Consider the following 17,172-nt stretch of genomic DNA (forward strand, 5'->3'; position numbering starts at 1 on the left):
CCAATTCCCATTGCAGCGGATAATTTCTCTGGAGCCGATGGTCACAATATTATAATTAGGATTACAGGTTCATTGCCTTTTAAGGCCCTCGTTGGTTAAGAACCTTTTGAATGTGGAATGGAGGAGGGAAAGGTAATGTCTAGGGAAAGAGGTATTGTAAGATGCCAGGGAAGAAAGAATTCAAACGACTGACCCAGAGGTCTAGACTAGAAAGAAAGGCAAGTGAAAACAGAAGGGGACCGCTGGGATCAGGTGAATGCAGAGGTGTGAAGGGATTAGAGATCACAGGGCAGGCGGAGCGCAAGAGGCAATGAAAAGAGAGAACACAAGAGGTGGAAGTAAAAGAAGTGGTCAACTTCTGGAGTGAAGCAATTTGGCAATTTGAGTGATAAGATACAGAAAGTTGGTGAAATGCAGGAGCAATGAGGCCTTGTAAGGTCAGCGCATCAACTGTGACAAATCCTGAGCTTTCAGCAAGCTCCAGTTATTGTCCTCTGGTCTTCCTTTTAATCTAAACTTAATAAAACGAGAAGTTACTGAGTAAATCTGCAATAGTATCTTTCATCTGTGTTTTAAATGTAACATACCTAAAATTAAAATGATCGCTCCATCTTCCCTTTCTCTCCACCTTCCCAACAAGTTTCTTTTCCTCATTTTTCCACCTCTTTTCTCTCAGTCAACCAGATATAAAACCTCAGGCATCTTTGATTCTCTCCTTTTCCCCAGTCCCCAGAACAGTCAATTGCACATTATTTTTGAGCCCTCCTCCACGAAGTCTCTCATCTATCCCTCCCTATCCATTTTCCTAAAAACCCTCTGTAAATCTTTTCCAGGAGGGTCTTCTATTACATATCCCTATATAGACCCTATTCCCAGGTAAGCGGCATTACCTGCTATTTCCTGGATGTGAAGACTGCACAGTATGGCAGCAAAGAGCATGGGTTCTGGGAGAACAGATCTGGGTTAGAATTCTCCCTCTGCCACTTAGGTACCACTAATCTGTATAGTGGAAGTAACAGCCGTCTCACAGGATTGATGCAAGGATTTCAAAACGTACGTATATCAAGTTCTCAATAAATGGGAGCTCTTATGTCATTATCATGCTGTCCTTTCCCACCTCAGTGGCTTTGCTTAGGCCATTTTCTCCTACTGAAATGGCATCGTTCTGCCTTCACTTCCATCATCTTCACTTATTCATATTTTTCAAGGTTCAGCTCGAATGATAGTTCTGCCATGGAACCGGACCGAAAAAAAGGAATCCTCCTTCCCTCTAGTATTTTTCTTTGGTCACATCGCTATTTCCGCCCTGCCTCATATTACAGTCACTGCATCCGTGTGCTGCCCCTGGTTAGACTCAGACTCTTCGGGGGCTTAGCCAGCTTTGATTTGCCTAGAATGCCTGGCATATAGTAAGAGTTTAAGAAATTGTCAAATTTTCTATGTTGTACAAATACCTTAGAGGACTCTGGAGGTAACTTGCATAATTAATATATTTATGTCCATTTCATAGGACTTAGAACATTATTTTGTATACATAGGTTAAATACAGTTATATTATTGACCACAGCTATAACTTACTTGTGGTGAGTCCTCACTAGGGTTTTAATCCTTAATTATAATATTATCTCCGTAGGAATATATAATCTTTCCATTGCTTGATCTGCATCAATCATAATCCATTGCGATCTCCATTGTGAAGCTTTTAGGAACAAATCAAGGCCAAAAGACTGTTTTACTGTTAAAGTGGAGCCCGACCCTTAAAATATTTCATTGACCAGCAAATTAGGTTATTGGTATTCTCGTTGATGTTTTCCACATAATCATTTTTTAAAAATAAATAAAAGCCTGCTCTCCCAGTAGTGTTAAAACATGGAAGAAAAATGACTTTAAATATCATTTTAGTTGTAACATTTTTTGTTTTTTAGTGTAGATTTTAACTAAAATAAACTAAAACCGCAGCCTCACTAGACCCCTCTGTAACAAGACAAAATGCTCTTTGCTGCCATGCTGTACAGTCATCACCTTTCTGAAACAAAAATAAAAACGGCAGCTGTTATAGAACCGAAGGTGTATTAACTGAGTAGGGCTGTATAAAGCATAAGGTGTAGGTAAAAGTACTAGTTATAAACTTGTTTCCAGTCTAACTTCATTCTACCTTAATATGTCTTAGAAGATATACTTATAGCAAGGGCAGGAGTGAGGCCACTGTACATTGTAAACTATAACAATCACTCTTAACATTTAGGTGAGGAGTTTGCAACTTCAAAAAAAAAAAATTACACAGACTACACCTATTCCTGCAGTCTTCTGCTTTACAAAAATTGACCAATGTGTATACAGCTCAAACAATCAATTTTCACTCCAAGAAAAACAATTTGAAGTTCTATGCACCAGTTGTGTTCCTACCAATGGGGACTTGCTAGCAGTACCATCATTAGTGGAGGCAAGCCAGACTTGCCAGAGAGAGCACATGCTTGGAGCTGGAGGGGAATGGACAAGAAGTTAATATTGCCAGGGGTCAAAGTCGAAAAGAACTAGGCAGTGGCAAAGAAGTAACTATAATGGCAGAACGGTTTTAAATAAGAAGTGATAAATCTTCAACCTAGAGAGTCATAAGGCACAGGACAAAGAACATAAGAATGTGACCCTGTCCTCTAGTCCTGGCTTGTCACTAATAGTTTTATTAGACTTTGGAAAGTCACCTAATTACTCTTTTTCAGTTTCCTGGTGATAAAATGAGGGGGACTGGGTAAGAGTGGACTGGGGGGAGGTTGGAACTGGTTCCTTCCAGTTCTAATATTCAGTATTTCTAATCCATCTGGTTTCTCTGAAGTTATAGAAAAAGCAATAACTACTCCTTAGTCACCAAAGCTATAGCTTATTAGAGGGTAAGGATCCTAACCACCTGAGTTCAGAGTTCAAAGTTCCATCTGGTCCATTACGAGACTGGCTGGAATCGCTGGGCCTCAAATCCCCCGCCCCTGCTCGTTCAGACTTGAAAAGCCAATGCTGCCAGAATAGCTGGAATTATTAAGTCCTCCCCCTGCCCCACAACCTAGATGTCAGGCATCCTATTTGTCAGTTCCTCAGTGATCTTAAGACTTATACTGCACAGGTATTTCAGACTCCAAATGGAGGCATCATCATCATTGGTAAAGACTCCAGCCTTCAGTGTAGCACAGCCAAAGAATATGAGCTGAATGAAAAAACAACTTAATTAAAGAATAGCTAGCTCAGAGCAAAGTCCAAAATACATAAAACAGAGGACAGGCATCTGAAGCGTAAAAAAGAAGGAAAAGGGAATCAGGTCTGAACAAGAGAACTAACAAAATCATAAATAAAACATCACTATTAACAAAATTATGCCTAGTATAGGTAAATGTACCTCCTTGCCACTGACTAATCCCATCAGTGTTACCCATCAGGTAAACAAGTAATACAGCGACTATAGAACATGAGCGCAGGCACCAAGCCACCTTTTCCACTCCCTGTTAAGTCCTCTAGAATCTGGGAGTGGACTGTGGACTTAAATACTCATTTCCCTGAAACAGCTAATAGGGCGCCACTTAAGTCAGAGTTCCGTTTGCTGCGCAGTTAGCGTCTACCTAAAACTATCTTCAAAGAGAGATCAAGCTTAAATGTGAAAACTACTTAAACTTGAAAACAATCAGAGTAAGAGTTAGAAGGAATTTGTATTCATGGCCCTCAATTTTATCACAGAGTGGGGAGCGCTGGAGGATAGAATGGATGTAGAGTAAAATAATGAAGCACAATGCCATTAAATAAATGTAGAATATGGACTTCTTACTATATATATATTTTTAAATAAACTTTTTTGAAGCATAACTTACCTACAAAATAAGTACACCAATCAAAATCTTTGTTTGAGAACATTTCAAAAATCAAATGGTTCACCTGTGTAGCATTTACCCATATAAGAAAACAGAACATGACCAGCAGCCTAGAGCCTTCCTTCCTGTCCCTCCTCAGTTATTACCCTTACTCTTCCCTATAAATAATTCCTATCTTGATTCCTATCACCACTGATCAATTTTGCCTATTTTGGAACTTGATATATTATACAAGATATACACTGAAGTGCCTCGTTTTTGTTTTTTTTCCAGCTAACATGTTTCTAAGAGTTATCCAAGTTTCTTGCATTTAGCAGTAGTTCATTTATTTTTATGGCTGGTAAATGTCTCATTGCATGAATATTCATAACTTATTAAATACATTCTGTTGAAAGTTGTTTTCATTTTGGGGGCCATAAAAATAATGTCACTATGAACATTCTTGTGTATGTTGTGCTCGTATGAAAATATTCTGTTGGATATATACCTAGAAATGGAATTGCTGGATTATAGGATATGCATATGTTCAGGTACATAATGCCAAGCAATTTTTCCAGAGTACTTGTACTAATTTACACTCCTACAGGCAGAATATCAGCGATCTAGTTGCTTTATATCCTTGCCAGTGCTCATATTGTTGGTCTTTTTACATTGGAGGAGCTGTGTAAGTCATGGCTGAATGTAGCTTCTCTAACACATCACAGCCTTTCTTGTGCTTAGGAAGACTAGATAGTACTTCAGCACTATTTTGGGGGACATTTTAAATAATAAAGACACCAAGAAAAAGCACAAAAATGCAAAAATCGCGGCACTAAGTAGACCATGAAAAGGACACTTGGATGACAGTTATGAGACCTGAGACAGGAAGGCAGAGGGAGCACTGCCTTCTTTGACAACAGCTGGGAACATACATGTCGGGTGACTCAAATTTCTGCTACTCCGCACATGCCCATCAATGACCAATAAAAGGACTACGAGCATTGACTTTGGGGTTATAAAGAAGTTTTAACGAGTTGGCAAATATGCAAATATACAATTCAAGAATAACGGGGATTGACTGTGCTGTCGTGTTCACTTGCTCTGGATGAGTCCAAGGCAATTTTGCTCTGATTTTAAAGGTTATGAGCTAATTCTTGCTTACAGATGTTATCAGTACCTCCCGAGGTTCATAAATTGTCTCAATTTTCCTTCTAAGTGCAGTTCTCTAAAGGATAAAGGTGCTCTAGTAAAAATCTTCTACTAAGTCTAGCAGTTAAAAGAAAATGGAAGAGAATTCAATCTTCTCAAAGCAGTGTTAACATTGTAGTGTCAACGTAAGTCTATGACCTGGTTGCAAGAGAAGGTCTTACACACTGAAGATTTAAAATGGGCCAAATTCGGCCATGCAAGACTACCACTACCAAATAGTCATGCCTATGCTTGGGTCGCTCTGCTGCTGAAAACCACCCAGGCACACAGATAGGTCAATATGACCTAGTAATTCTGTCATGCTCCCTTACTCAATCCTTTCTTCCTATCTCCATATCAGCTGTTCGGTGGTCTCTACTCTGCTCAAATGTTTAACTATAAAGTCTAGCCCTTACCCTTAGTATATTGCTTATACTTTTATTTCACAGAGAAAACTAAAACCATTAGATGAAAAAAACATTTTTCGACTTGACACCAAAGCCTACAACCTTACCAACGTCTCTCTTCTCTTTTCTCCCTCTTGTTTTAATGGGAGAGGATTCTCTCTTCTCATCTGTATGGACTAAACTATATCACTCAAAATTCGTTTGTTGAAACCCTAACCCCTAATAGAAATAAGGCCTATAGAAAGTAATTAGGGCTAATGAGGTCATTAAGGGTAGAGGTCTAATCTCATGGGATTATCATCCTTATAGGAGACAGTGACACCAGAAAGCACTCTCTCTCTGTGGCATGCAGAGGAAAGGCGATGTGAGGACACAAGGAGATGGCAGAAACTATAAACCAGAGAGGCTTCACCAGAAATGAACCCTGATAGCTCCTTGAACTTGGACTTTTAGCCTCCAGAACGTCAGAAAATACATTTGTGGTTGTATTTTGTTATGCAGCCTGAGCAGACTAATAAACAGCATTTGAATCAGAGGTCCCCAACCCCTGGGCCAAGGACTGGTACCAGTCTGTGGCCTGTTAGGAACCAGGCTGCACAGAAGGGGGTGAGTGGCAGGCGAACAAGTAAAGCTTCATCTGTATCTGTAGCTGCCCTCCAGTGCTAGCATCACCGCCTCAGCTCTACTTCAGCTCATCAGGCATTAGATTCTCATAGGAGCATAAACTCTACCGTGAATTGTGCATGTGAGGGATTTAGGTGACGAGCTTATGAGAATCTAATGCCTGATGATCTGAGGTGAAGCTGAGGCAGTGATGCCAGCGCTGGGAAGCAGCTGCAAATACAGATTAACATTAGCAGAGAAGTCTGACTGCACAGAGACCATAATAAATCGATTGCTTGCAGACTCATATCATAACCCTATCAGTGTGTGGCAAGTGACAATAAGCTGCATCTGGTAGCAGGCTTTAAGTCAGAATCTGACACTTATTTTAGTCCACACGTGGCCCACCCCTTATTTTATTTACCACTTCCGTGTGCGCCTGTTTCCTGTACTGCGCATTTGTCTCAGTCACAGTTTTGGTCAGCCCACAAATGAACTCTAGCCAAAATGAGTAAAAAACAAATGTCAATGGAGAGCTTCTTTGAAAAGGGAGAAAGACCCAATGATGAGACAACAGAAGACTGTAAGGCTGCCAACAAAAAGAAAGCTAAATTTAAAAGAAAATACCAAGAGTCCTACTTAAATTACATGTTCATTGCAACAGCTGATTCACATTCTCCAAGCCCGCTTTGTGTAATTTGTGGCGACCGGCTACCCAATGAAGCCATGCAACCTACGAAACTGCTCGCCACATGTAGACCAAGCACCCTGCATTAAAAGACAAGCCTCTGGAGTTCTTAAAAGATAAAAATGTGAACATGAAGAACAGAAGCAATTATTGATGGCTACCACTTCATCAGATATGCCTGCACTGAGCGCATCATTCTTAGTGGCTAACCGCATTGCTGAAGCTAAGAGGCCCTTTACTGTTGGTGAAGAATTGATCCTGCCTGCTGTTGAGAGGCTGCAGTTCACAAGGTGGCCTGTGTTCCTCTGTCAGCTAGCACCATAACTGGATGGACTGATGAAACGGCAAAGGATACTGAGGCACAACTGTTAGGATTAATGAGTCACCGTAATATGCAATCCAGGTTGACAAGTCTACGAATGTTGACAACAATGCTTGTTTTGCGCAATATGTTTTTCAGGAGGATGTGCATGAGGCTATGTTATGTGCACTTTTGTTGCCAGCCAACACCACAGCTGCAGAACTATTCAAGTCTTTCAATGATTACGTATTAGGAAAACTGAACTGGTTCTTTTGTGCACGGACGGAGAGGCTGCCATGACTGGACGGCTTTCTGATTTCACTACTTGGGTCAAAGAGGTCGCTTCTGAATGTGAGTCTATGCACTACGTCATCCTTAGAGAAATGCTAGCTAGCCAAAAAATGTCACTAGAACGTAACATTTTGCAGGATGTGATTAAATTTATCAACTACATTAAAGTACATGCCCTTAACTCACATCTGTTCATGCGACTCTGTGAGGAGATGCACGCAGAGCAGACACGTCTTCTCTTATGCATGGAAGTGAGATGGCTTTCTAGATCACTGGCCAGTTTCTGAGTTATGAGAGCCACTCCAGAGATTCCTTTTAGAAAAACAGTCACCACTGGCAGCGCATTTCAGTGACACAGAATGGGTCGCAAAACTTGTTTACTTGTGTGACATATTCAGCCTGCTTACCCATCTCAATCTGTCACTTCAGGGGAGGACAACAACTGTGTTCGAATCAGCACATAATGTGGCTGCATTCAAAGCCAAACTGGAATGACGGGGGCGATGAGTGAACACTGGGATTTTTGACATGTTTCGAACATTAGCAGAGATTTTGAAAGAGACAGAGCCAGGTCCTTCTTTCTCCCAGCTGGTGCATGACCACCGATCTCAGCTTTCAAAAGAATTTGAGTGTGACTTCCCAACCACAAAAGACCCCCGAAGTGGGAAGGAATGGATCCCCAAAGCCTTTGTGAATAAGCCAGGTGAACTGACTTGGTCTGTGCTGGAAGAGGATCGACTGCTTGAGATCGCAAATGATGGTGGCCTTAAAAGTATGTTTGAGACAACTTCAAATCTCCCTACATTCTGGATTAAAGTCAAGGTGGAATATCCTGAGATTGCCACAACAGCACTGAAAAGCCTGCTTCCTTTTCCAACATCCTATCTTTGTGAAGCAGAGTTTTCTGCAGTGACAGGAACCAAAACGAGATTATGGAGTGGAATAGACATAAGTAAAACACTTCGGGTGTCACTGTCTCCCATCACCCCCACATGGGACCGTCTAGTTGCAGAAAAACCAGTTCGGGGCTCCCACTGATTCTGCGTTACAGTGAGTTGTATAATTATTTAATTATATATTACAATGAAATAACAGAAATAAAATGCACAATCAGTATAATATGCTTGAGTCCCCGGTCCATGGAAAAATTGTCTTCCATGAAACCGATCCCTGGTGTCAAAAAGGTTGGGGACTACTGATCTAAATCTAATCCCTCTAACCAGTGTTCTGGATCAAATTCTCTCTCACCTTCTAAGGGACTGTTCTCTGTCAATTATTTCCCCTCATTCATGTTTTTTTCCAACCTTTCACCCTCTATTGACTTCTTCCCAACAGCACAAAATATGTTCTGGTTTCTCATCCCCAAAATAAATAAATTCCCACCTTCTTCTTGTAGCTACTGTTCTCGGTACCCAAATCAGAGAGCAACTCCTTGGCTTTCTAAGCTCATTATTCTTTCTTTCCATTCATTACAATTCTTTACTTTCCATTCATTCTTCAATCTACTACAGTCTGGCTCCTGCCAACCCACTGAAACTACTGGTGCCAATGTCACTATCTCTTCGTGGCTAAATCTAAGAGGCTTCTCAGCTTACTTTACCTCTCAAGATTTCAACAGTGTTAATATGTTTTCCTTGAAAAATTCTCTTCCTTTGACTCTCCTTACATTATACCCATCTTTCTTTGATTTCCAAGATACCATTCTTTTCCGTTTCTTTTGTAGCTCCCCTCACCCCCTGCCGACACCTCATTTCTGGTCCCTTAAATGTCGGAGACCCTGAAGATTCTAATCTGTTACCTCTTCACTCAAAACATTCTCTTTCCCATATTCATGGCTTCATTTGCTATCAATGTGTAGGTCACTTCCAAAGCTATATCTAACGCCTCTCTGAGCTTCAGTTCTAAATGAACAATACTCTAGATGTTCTCATAGGCACATCCAACTCAACATATCTAAAACTATTTGCTTACTTTTTCTAATAAGGGAGATAGACAAAAAAAAGAAGTGAACAAATAGATAGAGCAGTTAAATTTATGGTATATGTTATAAAGAAAATGACCAAAAAGCTAAAGTAAATTATAAAAGAAAGAAACTACTTTGAATACAATAATCAAGGAAGATATTTTTAAGGTGCTAACACTTGAGCTAGGACCAGAATGATGAGAGAAAGCCTGCTAAATGAAAGAAAAGAAATAGTAATTGCAGAAGCACCAATGTAAGAAATACCTTGGTATGTTTAAGAAATGGAAAAGTAATTTGTGTGGTAAGAATTTAGTGAATGAAAGGAAGAATAAGGTTGCAAAGATAGGCAAAGGCCCAAAGATGAAGGGCCTTATAAGCCAAGATAAAGATTTTGGATTTTATTCTAATGAATGTCATGAAAAGATTTTAAGCAAAGGAGTGACTAAACCAATTTATATTTACATTTGCTGCTGTGTGGAAAACTGATTATAGACAGGGAAGGAGATAGGAAAGCTGATGTAGTAGTAATGAAAGATGACGGTAACCTGGAGTAGGCTGATAGCAATGAAGGAGAAAAGCCGACTTGAGGAAATTTCAAAGGCAGGCTAATGAACTGGAAGCAGGAGGCAAGAAAAAAGAATGACTTTCAATGGAACAACTGGGTTGAAGGTGATTTACCTAGATGAATGAAACTCAGGTGAGGTGAAGAGATAAAATTTCCTGGGAGAAAAGTTCCACTGGGGACATGTTAAGCTTGGAACATCTGTGAAACATTTTATGTGAACACAAAGTAGGTAGGTAGACATAAGAGTCTGGAGCTCAAGTAAGAGGTCTGCACTGAAGGCTGCTTGCCTGGAAGCTGTCGCACTCATGGTGGCAGATTTTGAGTTTCCCAAACTCTAATTTTCGTTTGAAAGGTTGAATTTTATCACTGACAACAAATACTGCCCATTTTCCGTGAAGTGATAGGTTCACTTTGTTCATCTTCAAGATGTCTGCCAAATGCTCAAGTCTGAACAACTATAGTGTATCAGTTCTTTCATACAAAAGTGGTATTCCATAAAAAAGAGGCTAGTTCAATTTACTCAACTCAAAAACATGAGTGCTTTCCTTCAAGACAACCATCATGCTTTCAGCATGAAGCAGAAAGTGCTTTATGTGTGCAACTGACCTTTAAACAACATGGGGGAAGGGGGCACTGACCCCCATACAGTTGAAAATCCACATATAACTTTGACTCCCCCAAACCTAACTACCAATAGCCTACAGTACTGGAAGCCTTACCGATAAACAGTCGATTAACATATATTTTGTGTTATATGTATTATATACTATAGTCTTACCATAAAGCAAGCTCTTGAGAAAAGAAAATGTTACTAAGAAAATCATAAAGAAAGAGAAAATACATTTACAACATTAATTGAAAAAAATCTGCATATAAGTGGACTCGTATAGTACAAACCCATGTTGTTCGAGGGTCAACTGTACCAACTGTACTTCCTATTTAATTAAAAAAAGATTTGTACTCTAAGGTTGACATTTAATAAAATTAATCATTTTAATTGCTTATTCAAGGACATTCTTAAGTGAAACTAGAAAAAAGTTTAACTGCAAGTGCACATGAATGAATACAATGACAACTAATAGTTTGGTGCCATGGCCTTAATTCATGGTAAGGGGCTAATGGTTTTATCCACCAATGCTTATGTACCATTAGTGCAAATGTCAACACGATGGAAAACACAAATAACATGTTAATATTATTATGAAAGTAGCTTTGACCTCAGGGACACTGAAAAAGTATCAGGGACCCCCAGGAGTCTTTGGACCCCATTTTGAGAACCCCTGCTGTAAGAAGGGCTGGAAGGCCAGAGGGAGGCAGAGGATTTTTTGAAGTCTGTGTGGAGGAAGAAGACATAAATTTTTTTACCTGCAAATGAGTGTCTCAGAAAGGTTTCTTCATTCTTATAAACTTCCATAACCTCTACCATTAACAGTGGGGATTTCTTCTTTTGATCCCCACCCTCTCTTTTTTTTACTGTAGGGGTTTCAGAGTCCAAAGTATTTTCATAATAATCCTAAGATGTTATTTGTCTTTTCCTCGTTTCATTCTCTCAGGAGTGCAGAGTGATGTTTTTCCAGAGGCTTCATGATGTGAGCTGACGTCATCAGTGTGCTGGCTAATGGAATGTACGTGATCTCTAAAATTTACCAAGGAGGTTGGCTTAGGGTATAAATAAAAGTGTTTTCAGCTCATTGCTTCTACTATGCTCCTATTGTCTGTCTTTAGTTATACGTGCTATAATCTCTGTAACTTCATTTTCATCCAATAAATTTTTCTATTTAAACCCCAAAGGTTCCCTTGTGGCTATGTGAAAATACAAATAAGTACACTTGTTGACTTGCTTTAAAATAATATTCAAAAAACTTTTTCAACTTTTCTAAATTAAAAAAATTTAATTAAAACATTATTTTCGAATTTAATAATATTCTAAAATAAAGGAAAAATTTTAGTAATGTTTTATACTTAAAGATAAATTGCTTTTAAAAAAGATTTAGAAGGCTTATTTTTTCAACCTACAGCAGTACCATTTATATCTAATGATAATGAAAAAGATGAAACTAACATCAGAGAGTTCTCTGACTCATGGAAGAATCTACCAAAATTTGTAAATATAAAGTGAATATATAATGAAGTTTGTATTTCCCTCAGATTTATAGTTGATAATAATTTACCTTATTTTGTCATATGCAACAGAATATTTTTGAATAGTACAGTGTTACAGTTGTTACTAATCATTTATAAAGAAAAAGGAATTAAATATGTTCAAAAGAAACAAGATGAGCTCTTTAAAATGTCACACAACATGAAGGCTGACTCAATACACAGATGAAATGACCCAAAATAACAAATGACAGTCATCTTGAACTCTTCCAGAAAAAACACAGATGAAAAAAAACTAAATAGAACAGAAAGATAAACCTTTAGGACTAGATGTAGAATCTACTTAGGAGTTATAAATGTTGAAGTAATTGGTAGACAGTAAAGGGGCCTGTTGTAACTTCTAAAAATAATAAAATCTCCTTTTATTAAAAAAAGAATCTCCTTTAGTTCTGATTCAGATGGGTATCTACAATGAGAGAAAGAAAAAAACTCTCTGTGCCCCTTCTCGTGGGAATCCTCAACCTAGAGAGAAACAATGCCGCCAATGCAATCTGAAAACCCAGAGATCTAATGGTTGAGACTGATTCTGAGCTGCTATGCTTTTCTTTCTTTTCTTACTCTCTTTCTTTTCCTTCTCTTTCCCTTTCTCTTCCTTTTCTTTCTTTATTATCAAGAAAACAGTAGAATGCCTAGGAATTCAGAAGATCATTGCTATGCAATGTATGCAACAAAGTAATCTTGGAAGAGAACTGGTTCTTAATTCTAATAATCAACAACTTTATCCAACTCCTTATCTACTTGTTTCACACTTTAATGTGGAATCCAGGAAACCCAATCTCTTAATACAAAATACACTCCCCAGAAACGGATTTTTTTTTCCCCCTAAGTAGTCACCAAAAGTATCAAGGATATTCTGATTGTGGGATAACAGAACAGATTAGCTCTCAGAAGAGTGACTTAAAGGTCATTATTGTGTTACCTAGCACCTGGCAAAAAGAGAGCAGGACATATTTTCCAGGTGCAACCTAACTTTGGGAGGACTAGATCCTCTTCAGTAAAAGGTTTTACTTTTGTTAATAAAATTTGGGAAATCTCTGAACTGACAATTGTTTATAATTTCTATTATGGTGACTAACATATCCCAACTGCTTACAGTGAAATCTGCTTCAAACTTATTACTTACTGAGAGAGCACAATGAAGAAATGAACAGCACATATACCTAAGAGGAATGTCTAGGGATGGTAATACTATTTATAAAACCCTGTGTATCAAATTAAAAAATGAACAGATAAACAATTAAAAGTGTCTTTAGATTCAAAAAAGTCAGCTAAAGAGCTCACTCTTGTGGAGAGAGGGAGGGAAAGCAGAAGAGTTACAGCCGAACATAAATAAATACGGAATGTGTGTACAAACTAAAATCGGGAATTACCATTTTAAGATAACGTGAAGGGAACGATGGAGAACATAATCAAGATTCTGAGTGGGTGGAATTGAGGTATAAAAGCATCACACACGATCCAGGGAATTCATCCTTCAGGTCTCAGCTCAAATGTCATCTCTTCAAGGCCTTCCCTGATCATCCTATCTGGCTCTGCCCCCAATACTTATTTTTACTCATCACTATCTGAAATTATTTACTTATTTATTTATTTCATTTTCTCATTCTATAATTTAAGCTTCCAGAGGGCAGGGACCTTATCTTATTGTTCACCTAGCATAATGTTTGACACATACTGATATTCAATATGAATTCATTGAAAATATACAGCCTCTACCATGTAGGGCTTAATAACTGTTTGGTAACTAAAGATAACAATAACAAGCAAAGAGCTGTGCAAACACAGCTCAACACTGTGGGATCTGGGAGGTTCACTGGGGAAATAATATTAGATTTGGATCTTGAAGTAGTAAGTTATACCTAACTGTTTAAGTCCCCGAAACTGTCAAAGTGTTTAAAGTCTCCATGCCTTTAATAACAATAAGAGAAGAATGACTACATTTATTGAATACTTTCTAAATTCCAAACACTATGTAGTTTTGGCATATATTACCTCATTTAATCCTTATAATAACCTATGAGGGAGGTGCTTTTATTACCACCATTTTATAACCAAAAAAATTGCAGTATGACTCAAGATTATAGCTAATAAAAGGCAGAGCTGGACCCAAATCAAGGTACCTTTGCACTTTTTATCTGAAATGCCCTTAACCTCATGTGCTTGTTGAATGAACTCTTATTAATCCTAAACTACCTCATAGGTCAAGAATCTCAACCTCTCTTAGTCCTTTTGAAATTGAAACAATACACAAAAGTAAACACAGTTGATAACCATATGGATTTGGGGTAAATAATTCTGCGTAACTGAGTTATGCAACTGTGAATAATCAAATGTACAACTGAGTTAAAGTACGCAGGTTGAAGTCAAACTAATGGGGCATGATTCTAATTTATTAAATCAGCCAGTAATAGATAATAATCAATAATGTTCAAAGCAATTCTTATTAGCACAGAACTACAACTCATAAGTTATTATATTTGTTTTTCTCCCTTATCTATAAAACAAAGAAAAGTCCTTGAGATGGGACAGGTTTTGCAGAGATGTCACCTTTAACTCATAGAACCGCCAGACCATCATCTTACGCAGCCCTACCTCATTAATAAGGTACCTTTATTTTTGATATGAAAACAAATCATGGCTATTCAGTTTGGGATCAAGTTTGCATGTATTATTGAGTACGTATACACAAAACCTCCAATTTTATCCCTTGTTTCAGATTTTGGTCTCTATCTAAGGGTTATTTCTAGAATAAGGATTTTTTTTTCTGGATTATGGTAATACTTCTAACTTTTAAATCCCAAACATAGTAAATCTAGATAGAACCACGTTTTCAAAATGAAGGAAATCTCTGAGTTTATCCAAATCAGTCACTTCATTTTACAGGTAAGAAATTGAGATCCAGGGAATTTAAATCACTTGCTAAAACATGACATAATTAGAAAACATATGGAACTAGGAAAAATAAAGTTATGAGGGAGAAATACCAGTCTCTTCCTAGTTATAAAGAGGAAACTATCTGACAGCAAAGTATTTTCTGGTGGGAGGAAACACAAAATAGCAAAATGGCTTAGATCAACATGTCTTAACTTTCTCAGGCCATGAGACCTTCCTTAGAAAATCAGACCCTCTCTCTAGAATCTAGAGATTCTAGCACCTACATATACTTACACAAAATTTGGTATAAATTTCAAAGAGTTCATAGATCCATTCGAATTGACAATCAAATTCACTTTGGCCTAGGTGAAGAAAATAAATTCTAGAAATCTTCCAAAGAGTAATTAGAGAATTGGAGAGAAAAATCAAGAACAAAAGCTATCATTTATTAAATACTTACTATATGCCATATAGTAAGTATTTAATAAATGTAATAGTAAGTAATAGCACTACAATAGATTATAGTTGTCCCTTGGTATCCGTGAAATTGGGTGGTTCCAGGACCCTCCCCCCATACAAATATCCAAGGATGCTCAAATACTTATATAAAATGACATAGTATTTGCATATAACCCACACACGTCCTCCTGTATACTTCAAATCATTTAGATTACTTGTAATACCTAACAGAGTAAATTCTATGTAAATAGTTGTTATACTCTATTGTTTAGGGAATAAATGACAAAAAAAAAAAAGTCTATAGCGACAGCAATCATAGGCCTAACTACATAGTACAAGTCAGCAACAATGCTGTTTCCCCCCACCCCAAGTACTTTCCATCCAGGGCTGGTTAAATCCATGGAAATGAAACCCATGAATATAGAGGGCTAACTGAATGTACATGACTCATTTAATCCTCAGGATCAGCCTATAAGGCAAGTTTTTAATATCCAGATTTTACTTTTTTATTTGTTTTTAATAAGGTACAAAGTTCATGGCACAAAGTTCAAGAAACATAGAGAATATATTGTGAAAAGTCTCTCTTTCTAATACTTTCCTTCAGCATCTGATTATCCTCTCTAGAGGGAAATTCTACTGTGCATTCCTCTAGAGATATCTTTTGCGCAGGTGCGCGCGCGCACACACACACACAAACAAACACACACACACACACACGGGTATTCTTTTTCTACACTAACAGAAGCATATCATACATACAGTTATACATCTTTCCCCACCAACATTATCTTAAAGCTTATTCCATAACAGTATTATAGAGCTGCCTCATTCTTTTTACTGCTGCACATTATCATATTTTATAGGTATACCAATATTTTTTTAACCACTCTCCTACCAATGGACATTTAGATTGTTTCCTATCTTTTGCCATTTGTAAATCACCAGGCTAGTGCTGTAATGAATATTCTTCAATGTATAATATTTCACATGTGAGAACATCTATAGTATAAACGACCAGAAGTATTAGTTATTATTCTCTTTTGGGGGGAAAAAAAGAGACTTTTGCCATTCTTGCCCCCTTCCAAATACAAAATTCTGCATGGAATGAGAAATGAGGGGAGAGTATCCACAAGCCAGAGGCTAGCCAAGTACTGCACATTACTTGTGCAAACTCTTTTGTACACATGGGTATAACCCAATACTCTTTTCCTATATTTTCAGAAATTGTATTGGAACCCACGGAGGAGGGAGGCCCTGGTACTCAAAGTAGATTAATGTACAGCATCTATTTGAAAATCTTTTGTACTTGGATGTAAAAGTTAACAAGGTAAAAAATACAACTAAACAGAGATCCAAATAGTCTTTAGCTTAGTGAAATAAATTTCTTTTAATTATTGGAGTTGGGTTTTCCTCATTATTCCCCCCACACACACACACACGCACAATATAAAAACCCAGACATTTATATTTATACATTCATTAGGCTATCATTATACCGTTCCATGGATTGTAATTGTTTACAGTATCACTGTAAAAAAAAATACTTGACAGAGGTGTGAAGGTGAGGAAGGAAAGCAAAACCTCCCCATTAAGCAGCAGCAAACTGAAAATAAAGGCCTATGAATCCTAGAGTATTAGTTCAGTGATCTCAAGTTTAGACTAGCAATCCAGCTATTTGACCTGTCTCCATGCAGTTTCTTATTACTGTTTTTTTTTTAATAGACTTTATTTTTTTAGAGAAGTTTTAGGTTCACAACAAAACTGAGCAGAAAGTACAGACAGTTCTCGTATATCCTCCGCCCTTAATACACAACCTCCCCCACTAACAACATCCTGCACCACA

General features: G+C 37.8%; 1 protein-coding gene across 2 annotated transcripts in view; it reads right to left on the bottom strand.

Moving 5' to 3' along the window:
• AHCYL2 (adenosylhomocysteinase like 2) overlaps window positions 1-17,172 on the bottom strand; it is a 138,584-nt gene that overhangs the window by 50,711 nt on the left and 70,701 nt on the right. The window lies entirely within an intron of this gene.

Source organism: Rousettus aegyptiacus, unplaced genomic scaffold (assembly GCF_014176215.1).
Source record: "Rousettus aegyptiacus isolate mRouAeg1 unplaced genomic scaffold, mRouAeg1.p scaffold_m13_p_13, whole genome shotgun sequence".
Lineage (NCBI taxonomy): Eukaryota > Metazoa > Chordata > Mammalia > Chiroptera > Pteropodidae > Rousettus > Rousettus aegyptiacus.